This window comes from Halichoerus grypus, chromosome 7 (genome assembly GCF_964656455.1).
Source record: "Halichoerus grypus chromosome 7, mHalGry1.hap1.1, whole genome shotgun sequence".
In the NCBI taxonomy this organism is placed as follows: domain Eukaryota; kingdom Metazoa; phylum Chordata; class Mammalia; order Carnivora; family Phocidae; genus Halichoerus; species Halichoerus grypus.
In genome coordinates, this window is record NC_135718.1 from 25,649,045 (window position 1) to 25,661,261 (window position 12,217).

General features: G+C 38.8%; 1 protein-coding gene across 3 annotated transcripts in view; it reads left to right on the top strand.

Moving 5' to 3' along the window:
* Positions 1–12,217, top strand: part of NT5C2 (5'-nucleotidase, cytosolic II) — a 132,808-nt gene that overhangs the window by 45,975 nt on the left and 74,616 nt on the right. The window lies entirely within an intron of this gene.

Sequence of the window (12,217 nt, forward strand, 5' to 3'; positions counted from 1 at the left end):
TTTTGTAGTGTCCGCGCACTGTTCATTTTGCCTCTTAAGACAGCGGATGCAAATTCTAACTGTAACCTGAAAGGAAGAATGTTGAAACAGTGCCGTTTACCATGGAAGCTTAATGTGATTGAGGTCTTTTTAGACACTTTTTTTCCTTAATTTTATTTTATTTTAGTAGGCTTCACGCCCAACGTGGGGCTCCCAACTCACAACCCTGAGATCAAGAGTCGCATGCTCTACCACTGAGCCAGCTAGGAGCCCCTACTGGCACACTTTTCAACAGTGGTTAGAATTTATCCAGATGAAGATGTTCAGGCCTGTAGAAGTTAAGTTCAGTAAGACGCAGCTAGTTAGTAATTAACGAACTCTACATGATGGGCTGATGCTAGCACACACAGACTTTATTTCTGAAATGCATTTCTTTTGCAATATAAACCACTACAATTTCAGCTCTTATAGGTTGTTGCTGCATTTACTCTCATTAACCTAGAATTTAGATTTTAGAATTTAGTAATCAGTGTAAAATGAGAAGGTTGAAGGAGATGTTCTGCAAAGTTTCTTTCAGTTCTTTTTTTTTGAAAATTTTATTTATTTATTTGTCAGAGAGCACACAAGCAGGGGGAACAGCAGGCAGAGCGAGAAGCAGACTCCCCGCTGAGCAAGAAGCCCGATGGAGGGAGGGCTGGATCCCAGGACTCTGGAATCATGATCTGAGCGGAAGGCAGGCGTTTAAGGGACTAAGCCACCCAGGCGCCTGGGTTTCTTTCAGTTCTAAGATTAGATTCCATTCTATGAAAATTTACAATTAGCTATAAGTTTCCGAAACTTTATAGTTGTAGGAAGATTTTATATAGAGAGATATTTACTAATGGTATCTGCAAGCCTTACTGCTGACATCAGGTGTATCTTCCTGAAGCAAGCCAAATTACAGTGGAATGTTAAGAGGAGGGATGTTCATTCATCTTTCTCTAGGCTGTTCTTGCTGTTTTATGGGAGAAAGAAAACACTTAAGACATGTTTGGTTTTTTTTTTAATAAATCTTTTCATTGCTTAGCTCTCTTAACAAAAAGCTTAACTCAATGAAATAGCAAAAGAAGAAGAAACAAAGCCCAACTTTATCATACTATTTATGACTATGTTCTTTTCCAATTCCTATTTAAACATAGTTTTTATGTAGTTTCAATTGCTATGTACATATTTTAAATTTTCATTTACCCACTTTCTGGGATGTCCATGTATCTGAAGAATTTATCTATTTTTCATTTGTAGAGGCTTTATAACATGCTTTAAGACCCAGTAGTCAACAGTGCCTGGCATACAGGCTCTCAGTAAATTTTTGTTGAAGGAAATAGTATTTTGCGCCACTTAAACGACATCTCTGAACACAAAATGTTAAATATCACAGAGCATATGTTCAGTGACATTTGAGCAATAAAGGCAGTCAATACTTTGAGCCAGGAGATAGCATCACATATGTTTGAGGATGTGGTTTTTGGAGTTTGGGTTTGAGACCTAGCTTGCAACTTACCATCCATGCAACATTGGAGAACGTGGAGGGCCTCACTTGGTTTCTCTCACCACAAAAGGGAAAATAGAACAAATTTCACAAGGTTATGTGGATTAAATGGGATAATTCCATTGAAGCGATATTGGCATACATTAAATTCTCTATAAATGTTAACTCTTACTGTTTTTTGCTCAAAGTGGGGACATTACTACATGTTGGTGGGATCAGAAAAACATAAGAGATGGTGACATGAGAGTAAGAAGATGAAAAAGTAGTTATATTGAGGGTTTAATGAATAGGTTGCTCTCACTAAAAGTATGTGATAGAGTAATAGTTTGAGATAAAGCTAGAGACAGAATTTCTGGTAAGCTGTTTACAAGATAGGCTATGTGGATTTCTTGAAGATAGAGTACAATTAATGAAATAAGATAATCTTTTTTTTAAAGGTTTTATTTGAGAGAGATAGCAAGAGAGAGCATGAGCGAGAGTTGGGGAGAGGGAAGAGCAGGCTCCCCACTGAGCAGGGAGCCCGACATAGGGCTCTATCCCAGGACCCCGGGATCATGATCTGAGTTGAAGGCAGATGCTTAACCCACTGAGCCACCCAGGTGCCCCCAGATAACTTTTTTTAATGAGTGGTTGGTGTTTGTTTTGTTTTTTAGGTTCAGACCTAAAAAAGTTCTTTGCTTTAAAGATTTATTTATTTTAGAAAAATGTGTGAGTGGGGGGAGGGGCAGAGGGAGAGGGTGAGAGAGAATCTTGAGCAGACTCCCTCCTGAGTGGGTAGCCCAACGCACGGCTCAATCTCATGACCCTGAGATCATGACCTGAAACCAAGGGTCAGACGCTCAATGGACTGAGCCACCCAGATGCCCCCAAAAGTTCTTTAAGGAAGTTGATTGCAAATTGTTATGGATTACTAAATTTCTTGTGATTTGACACAGTAAATCTTATATGACTTTTTATTTGAAATTTGATTGTGTTCTGTGATTGGTTACCAGAGTTTGCAGTGGCTGTTTGTTTGTTCATTTTTTTTTCAAGGTTTTATTTATTTCTTAGAGTGTGTGCATGCACACAAAAGCAGGGGGGGAGGGGCAGAGGGAGAAGCAGACTCCCCGCTGAACAGGGAGCCCGTTGTGGGGCTCAATCCCGGGACCCTGGGATCATGACCTGAGCTGAAGGCAGACACTTAACTGATGGAGCCATCCAGGCGTCTCTGGTTCTTTCTTAAATGGAAAACAAGTTTAGCAACAAGACAATAGAAACCAATAAAAATAGCAAAATTGCCAGCAGAGCAGCAAAACTGCTCTCTTTTTAGGTGGAATACAGAATCAGAAGGATTAAATTGACTTGGAGAGTGTTGAATTATTTGTTCCTACCTTTTGTGTGTATCTTTTTTTTTTTTAAAGTAGGCTCCACACCCAGCTTGGAGCCCAACGTGGGGCTTGAACTCAAAACCCTGAGATCAAGACCTGAGCCGAGATCAAGAGTCCGACACTTAACCGACTGAGCCACCCAGGCGCCCCTAGTACATACACTCTTATTTAGTACATTATACATACGATTTTGCAACATTTTTTTTTGTTGAACATTTTTTAAAAGATTTTATTAATTTATTAGAGAGCGAGCGAGCAAGAGAGAGCATGGGGGAGGAGGGACAGAGGGAGAGGCAGACTTTCGAGGAGCCCAACACAGGGCTTAATCCCAGGACCCTGAGATCATGACCTGAGCCAAAGGCAGGTGCTTAACTGACTGAGCCACCCAGGCACCCCTACAGTTTTTTTTAAAGATTTATTTATTTGAGAGAGTGTAAGTGGGGGGGGAGGGGCAGAGGGAGAGAGAACCCTCAAGCACATTCCCTGCTGAGCGCGAAGCCCAACTCAGGGCTCAATCCCAGGACCCTGAGATGATGACCTGAGAGTCAGGTGTTTAACTGACTGAGCCACCTAGGCACCCCAACATTGTTTATAGTATGTGTCCATGTTGATAGATAAGTCTTTAGTTCATTCATTTTAATTGCTCTAGTGTTGCATTATATGAATAAACGTTTGCTTATGGATTTTTAGGTGTTTCTGATTTTTTTGCTATTGAAACAAACATTCTTGGATTGTCATGTTGTTTACATGTGTGAGAGAATTCTTAGCTTAGGAAAATCTTAGATTGTAGAGCATGAAGATCTTCCACCTCTATTAGATAATTTCAAATTATTTTCCAAAATACTGATTAATCAACAGCAGGTTGTGAGTGTTCCTATTTTGCAATATCCTTACAAACACTAATATTGTCTAGACTTCTAAATTTTAAAACAAAATCAAATTTCATTTTAATTTGCTTTTCCCTGATCATAAGTGAGGTTGAGCTTCTTCGTTTATTATAAGATTTCCTTTTCTGTAAATTGCTGTTTATAGACTTGTGTTGGCTTGTTTGCTTTTCCATTATTAGTACATAGCTCTCTTTATTTACTAATCCTCTTATTTATGGTGTAGCAAATATCTTCTCAATGTTTAGTCTCTCGTGCAGAAGTTTTACATTTTTATTTCAACTATTTGCAAAATTTCAATACAAAAAAGCGCAATAATAGTTCAATGAATTTACCTTTCATCTGGATTCACCAGTTAACATTGCTACATTTATCTTTCATTTATACATTTTTTTCCTGCACCATTTAAAAGTAAGTTGCAGACATCATGACACTTCATTCCTCCAAAGATCTACTTGAATATCCTAAAAACAAAGATGTCCTACAAAACTACATGTTTAACATGGAGGTAACATTGTTATCTAATATCTGGTGCATATTAAAAGTTTCACATTTGCCCCCAATAATGACCTTTTTTTTTTTTAAGTAGGCTGGAGGAGGAGCTCAGTGCAGGGCTTGAACTGACCACCCTGAGATCATGAGTCAGACGCTTAACTGACTGAGCCACCCAGCTCCCCCCCACCCCCAGGATGAACTTTATAGTTATTCTCCAGTCTAACCCTTGATCCTGGATCTGGTCAAAAATCATGAATTGCATTTAGTTGCCATGTCCCTGTAATTACTTTTGATCTGCCGCAGGTCCAGCTTTTTGTTTGGTTTCATAATATTGATATATTTGAAGAGCCCAGGCTAGTTGTTTTGTGGAACAAAAGTGTAATAAAAGTTATGTGAATGTAGTCTCTTTCAAATTATCTTGTACTATCCTCACCCTTCTTGTGATGACATGAGATGATAAAAATGTCTACATGATGAGATGAAGTGAAGTGAATGACATAGGCATTGTGACTATCGACCTTCTGACTGTATGGCAGGAGGATCATCTGCTTCTGGGGACTGCAGTTGACCATGGGTAACTGAAACCATGGGAAGGGAAACCACAGATTGGGCGGGGGTGTGGGGTGGGGGTGGGCTACTGTTCTACATTGTGCAGAGGCTGCAAGTGTTAGAATATTGTAGGCTCTAGCATTATAAATAATAATTTATTAAGCACTATGTATCAGCCATTGTTCTTAGCACCTTGCACTTATCAATGTATTGAATCCTTGTTCCAACTCTGACCATTTTGGAGTGAAGAAACTGAAGTTAGTGTGTAATTTGCTCAGTCATAGAGCTCATTAGTGTTGGAGCCAGGTTTTGAACCCAGGCAGTGTGGCTCTAGAATCTACGCTCTTCATCACAAGTATAATTCTATGACCTTGGTCAAATTATTTAACTTCAATACGCTGTTTTCTTCTTTGTATAACAAGGATAATAGCACCTAACTCACATGGTTGTGAGAAGTTGGATAAAATCCGTATAGTGCTTAAAATAATATATGAAAAAGGTGAACACTTAGTAAATGTTAACTGTTAAATTAGTGTTATTAAGGCATTGAACTTACACATATCTCTGAATTTTTATCAAATAAGCAGACTAATCCATAAACGTGAATTTATAAACCAAAAAGTGGAAATACTGTGATTATTTCTGACTTTCTGTTTTTATTTTTTTTTTTTTATTTTGTGAGAGGAAAGATAATAGGTAAAACAAAGTTGAATGGTGAGCCAGGAACTCATCAGTAAAAGAATTAGTTCATTTTGAAATCAGATTTTTTTTTTACCTCCTTTTTAAAAGAATATTCAAGAATCATTCCTGAAGGTGCAAAGTATTTTATATTGGCTGATTGTAAAAACTGTTAGGCTTTGTTACCTTTATGTTTTTGAAAGACCATAGTTAATTATAGCAATATTTTGAAGAAATAGATGGCATAATACATATCCTCAAGCCCGTTAATTTAAAATGTTTTCTTTACATACTTGTTCTTTGTGTCAATGACCATGTTATTGTTGAAGGTCTTGTATTACTCAAAACATTCAGTTAGAAGCAACCTTCATATGCTGATGCAGAACAAATATATAGCATTCTGTGTGATAGGGCTGAGGTAACAATTCTAGGAGTAGCAGCAGTAGAATGTTGAGGAGAACATAACAGAATTCAGGTCTCGGGGCGCCTGGGTGGCTCAGTCGTTAAGCGTCTGCCTTCGGCTCAGGTCATGATCCCAGAGTCCTGGGATCGAGTCCCATATCGGGCTCCCTGCTCGGCGGGAAGCCCGCTTCTCCCTCTCCCACTCCCCCTGCTTGTGTTCCTGCTCTCGCTATCTCTCTATCAAATAAATAAATAAAATCTTTTAAAAAAAAAAGAATTCAGGTCTCTTTCGTAGATATTTAGGAACTTTAGGAGCATATGAAATAAATTTGTATTTTCCAGTTAGTTTCAGACTAGAGATTGGAGCATGTTATTGCTTGAAGAAAAACAAATTGTCAAGGCAACAGGTACTGCATTTCTCACTTGACAAGATCGTTTCTCAGTTTTGTTATTTTCCATCAGAGAACAAGGAACCTTTTGTTCCAAGGCCTGATGTTGAAATGTTAGCAAAATATTACGTTAATCAAGCCAAGAATCTTGTGTTTCTGAACCAAAAGTAAGATTTCACAAAGACTCATTTAGAGCATTAAAAGGAACTTGTGCAATATTCTTGCATTTTCAGGCTTACACAAGAATTAGCTTCTAAAAAGCAGAGACCTCCAAGTGTAGAGGTTTAGGAGTTCTATTTGTTTGTGCCTGTCTGAATCAAGTCTATTGTTAAAGGAACTGGGGTTACAGCAGCAAACAAAATAAGTCTCACCCTTGTGGAACTTAACGTTTTAGAGAAAGGGTCTGACTCTAACTGTCAAAATATATCATGTCTGGAAGTGTTAATGTGCAAAAAAAAGAAAAATAAAGCAGGGTAACAGGATAGCAAATAATATGTGTGGATGGGTAAGTGTGAGTTTATTAGTTGGAATTTGTTAGCTGTCTATCACTTGGTGTGGAAAGTATGAATGTTGGCCTTTTACAGGAATGTATATAGTCCAACTCAGGGCAAATGATAGAACTGTGAATGAAACTAATGGGATGAAAAATGAACAAAAAACTGTCATGAACTATTCAAAAGGCAAGAGGGTAATGAAACATTTAACACAGTTTACATACAGCAGTTTTAAGGAGTCTCCCTTTTGGGGAAAATTGACTACTACATCTTGAAATACTTTATGTGATTATTTTCTTCCATGTATTACTTTTATGATTAGAAGGAACAAAAGTTACAGAAATACTTTCAAAGCTATAGTTTGTTTCAAAGTGCTGTTCTTTGAATTAGAGATGACACTATTGTCGGGAAGCAAGAATTTTCTCTGTCCTTCAAAGTCCTGGCTGGACTAAGAATCATATTGACATGAGACAGATTAACAGGAGAAAATCAAATTTAATAGCATACATAGGGGGAATCTGTACAGACATGGAAATTCCAGAGACAGGCAACATGATGCTTGTGTGAGCTGAGGAGAGGGGTAGGGGTCTGAGGATACAAAGGGCAGAAAGACCCTTAGCAGGAAGGTGAGAGGAAATGGTTGGAAAACAAAGATTGCCTTATGTAGGTAAGTGTCTTGGGTAGGGGAATCTCTGTTAATAGCTCTCTTCTTGGTACAAGCAGGCAGATGAGGGGGAGGTAAAGAGCTTTTCCTGAATCTGCTGGGTTTTGACTGCTTTTAATTCAAAATAATGTTCATGCCAAAGTGACCATCTTGGGGCAGCCAGCCCTTGGCCCCTGTGCTATTAACTACAGATACTATGATTTAGATTTTCAGCAGTATTGTTAGATGAATTAATTTAAACCTGGATCTGACTTCCCTTGTTTTCTAGGGAATGTATTTGTAGTTTGTTTGTGGTCATGTTACAGAGGGGACCCTAAGCCACACATATTGTTAAAAATAACTGACCACTATACTTTCTTGGTTTTACTTGCTCATTGGTCAAGGAATAGGGTTATCAAGGGCTATGTGTAAAATGTGCCTACTTCCCAAACAGATGCCCACAGTGTAGACTTATCAAGGGTTATAGTAGGGAAGAAGCCTCTCCCTTACTGTCAGCACCAGCTGGTAAAGTTGACTGTACATATGTGCATTTTCCTTTTGGTAGAAATGGTCCACAGTACTAACTGGTAAGGCTTATCGTATAGTCAGTATTATCAGTATTTTTCTGGTTCAGCATACCGTATAGTTCATATATAACCTGTGTTAATTATGTAGATTGTACATTTAAAACTGTTACCAAGTTGTTACAAGGTCATATGAATTATTTTGTAAGTATCCTTTGTATCACAACAAAGGAAATGTTTTTATTTTTTTTAAAAATTATTTGAAAGAGAGCGAGAGAGTGCTCTCAAGTGAGGGGAGGGGCAGTGGGAGAGGGAAAAGCAGACTCCTGCTGAGCAGGGAGCTCCATGCCAGGGCCCTATCCCAGGACCCTGGAATCATGACCTGAGCCCAAGGCAGACGCTTAACCGACTGAGCCACCCAGGTAGCCCACAAAGGAAACGTTTTTATTTACTTTATTTATTTATTTAAAAAAAAATTTTTTTTTTTTTTTGAGAGAGAATGAGATAGCTAACAAGAAGCAGACTCCTGACATGGGACTCAGTCCCAGGCCCCTGGGATCATGACCTGAGCCGAAGGCAAACGCTTAAGTAACTGAGCCACCCAGGCGCCTGGAAATGTTTTTAAAAAGTCAGCTGTAATAAAGTAATTTTATTACTTTACACACGTGTGCACACACATACACAAACACAATGTGCTTACATAGTTCAGCACCAGGCCCTACAAATGGAGGATGTAGCTTTAACTCTTCTTTTTCTGTAAACTAGCTTAATATGTGTAATATGCAACTAAGGTTGTATTTATGAAGATTAGAATAAATTTCAAGTTGGTGAGAAAATTTGAAGAAACCATTCAAGATTATCCTTATCATTCAAGTTTCAGAGCAGTGTTCTTAGAATGGTTGATTATAAAACTTAGCAATGTCAAGTTTTATATTTCAAACAGAATAAATTCCAGTGAAGTTTATTTTTTTTTATTTTTATTTTTTAAAAGATTTTATTTATTTATTTGACACAGAGAGACACAGTGAGAGAGGGAACACCAGCAGGGGGGAGTGGGAGAAGGAGAAGCAGGCCTCCCGCGGGAGCCCGATGTGGGGTTTGATCCCAGGTGGGATCATGACCTGAGCCGAAGGCAGACGCCCATTGACTGAGCCACCCAGGCACCCTTCCAGTGAAGGATAGTAAAACGCTGAGAGTTCATATTTATGTACTGTTATCATTACCCTATTATTATATTGACATACTTATTCCATTGAAAAATGAATATTTGATTCAATATGCAGTATAAAACACTTTGCCAGATAGACTTGTGCTACATAATGTGTTTAAGTGCTACTCCTTATATATTTTTTTTTTTGAGATTTATTTGAGAGAGAGAGAGAGAGAGAGAGAGCGAGAGAGCATGAGTGGGGGGAGGGGCAGATGGAGGGGGAGAAGCCGACTCCTGCTGAGCAGGGAGCCCAAAGCGGGGCTTAATCCCAGGATTCTGGGATCATGACCTGAGCCGAAGGCAGATGCTTAGCTGACTGAGCCACCCAGGTGCCCCTTAAGTGCGGCTCCTTTCTAAGTGAATTACTGATGTGACCTGAAACATTTAAAATGGTTTTGCTAACCAGGTTTATCCTGCAGTTTCAGTTACTCTGTGCTTCCTGTTTTTAGCAGTTGCCTGGAGCTGTTGGGGCAACTGGTTTCCCTTTCTGGGTGGGGAGGGTGACGTTAGTGGTGAAAGGAACAGAGTATGTTTTGCCTCTGATATATTTTTAAAGCGTGAAACTACAGTATTTCAAATGCTTGGAAGTTCATTTCACTTGTTACTCTTCAGGCTGTATATTTTATGTTGAAACAAAGAATTTTCTAACTGTACCATATTGTTTGAAAGAAATTGAAATTTGAGCTTTTTATTCAGTATTAGTAATTGCTGTACCTTACTGAAAGAAACTACTCTTAAGCTTGACACTGTAAACAGGTGACAAATGAAATATTTACCTACTTAATAGAAATTTGTCTCTTTTTTTTTGGCCAGATGATAAAGCATCTACATCCTTACGTTTTGGGGGGTTTTTTTTAGATTTTATTTTTTTAATTTATTGAGAGAGAGACAGCGAGAGAGGGAACATAAGGAGGGGGAGTGGGAAAGGGAGAAGCAGGCTCCCCGCTGAGCAGGGAGCCCCATGCAGGGCTCGATCCCAGGACATGACCTGAGCCAAAGGCAGACGCTTAACGACTGAGCCACCCAGGCGCCCCATCTTTACTTTTAATGTTACTATGAAAAATAGTTAAGCATTAGATTGATTGATTCTGTGGATAGAGTTCAAAAGTCTGTCATATAATGTTAAGATGTGTTAGGTAAGATCATAGTAAAATTGTCATGAGGAATTGTTTGAAGATGATTTAAGAAAATCTTACCCCCTTACTTTCACATAACTGTATAGACTTCATGGCAGGTTTTATCCCGTATTAGTGATAATCATTTATGTTTACATTTTAGATTTTTTTTTTAAGATTTTATTTATTTATTAGAGAGAGTGTGTGCGCACAAGCAGAGGGAGGTGCAGAGGGAGAGGGAGAAGCAGACTCCCCATTGAGCAGGGAAGCCCAATGTGGGGCTCAATCCCAGGACCCTGAGATCATGACCTGAGCTGAAGGCAGAGGCTGAACAGACTGAGCCACCCAGGTGCCCCTAAAGTTTTATGTTACCTTTGCTGAGAGTGTATAACTTGAATTTTTAAAATAAAATATATTTTGTTTAGTCCATGAATGACCTAAGAAACTGCTTTGAATTTTTCCTACAAATAATTTGAAGAAAGTAATAAAAAAGTTAAAATACATGGGGGAAATCTTTCTTGGCGTAATTACTACCTCTAATTTTTAAGGAAAGAAAAAAAAAAGCCTGACTTTTAAAAAAGTTTCACTGAGGTATAAATACATACAGTAGGGGCGCCTGGGTGGCTCAGATGGCTGGGCATCTGCCATCGGCTCGAGTTAAGTCCCATTGTCCTGGGATTGAGTCCCACATCTGGCTCCAGGCTCAGTGGGGAGTCTGCTTCTCCCTCTCTCTCTGCCTCTCCCCGTGCTCGTGTTCTCTCTGTATCTCTCTGTCTCAAATAAATAAATAGAATCCTTAAAAAAAATTGTTAAGAAAATAAATACATACGATAAACTACACAAATTTAGAGTGTACAATAAGTCTTGACATGTATACACTCGTGAAACAGTCACCATAATTAAGATAATGAACATATCCCTCCCAAAAGTTTCCCTGGGTCCCTCTTTGCCTTACTGCTTACCCCTAGGCAACCACTGATCTTATTTCTGTCACTATAGATTAGTTTGCACTCTCTAGAATTTTATGTAAACAGGATCATAGAGTATGCAGTCTTGTTTTTCTCCTTTCACTCAGCATAATTTTGAGATTTATTCATGTTATCAGTAGTTCATTACTCTTTATTGCAAAGTAGTGTTCCATTGTATGGATGTACTACAGTTTACCCATTCACCTGTTCATAGACATTTGGGTTGTTTTTAGTTTATGGCTATGACAAACAAAGCTGCTATGAATATTTCTTTATAAGTCTTTATGTGAATATATGCTTTCATTTCTCTTGGATAATTTCTTAGGAGTAGGAGGGTTGGGGGGCGCCTGGGTGGCTCAGTTGGTTGAGCGACTGCCTTCGGCTCAGGTCATGATCCTGGAGTCCCTGGATCGAGTCCCGCATCGGGCTCCCTGCTCGGCAGGGGGTCTGCTTCTCCCGCTGACCCTCCCCCCTCTCATGTGCTCTCTCTCTCTCAAATAAATAAATAAAAAATCTTTAAAAAAAAAAAAAAAAAAGGAGTAGGAGGGTTGGGACATGAAGTAGATATGGGTTTAACTTTTAAAGAAATAGGAAACTTCCAAAGTGCTTGTACCATTTTTATAGTCTTATCAGCGGTGTATTAAAGTTCTAGTTGCTCTGTTTCTTCACCAAGTTTGTCATCGTCAGTCTTTTTAAAATTTTGAACATTCTAGGGGACACCTGGGCGGCTCAGTCATTAAGTGTCTGCCTTCGGCTAGGTCATGGTCCGAGGGTCCTGGGATCAAGTCTCGCATCCGGCTCCCTGCTCCTTGGGAAGCCTGCTTCTCCCTCTCCCATTCCCCTGCTTGTGTTCCCTCTCTCTCTGTCTCTGTCAAATAAATAAATAAAATAATCTTAAAATTTTAAACATTCTAACAAGCATGTAGTGGAATATTTTTTTTTTTAATATTTAAAGATCTTATGTATTTATTTGAGCACAAGTAGGGGGAGCT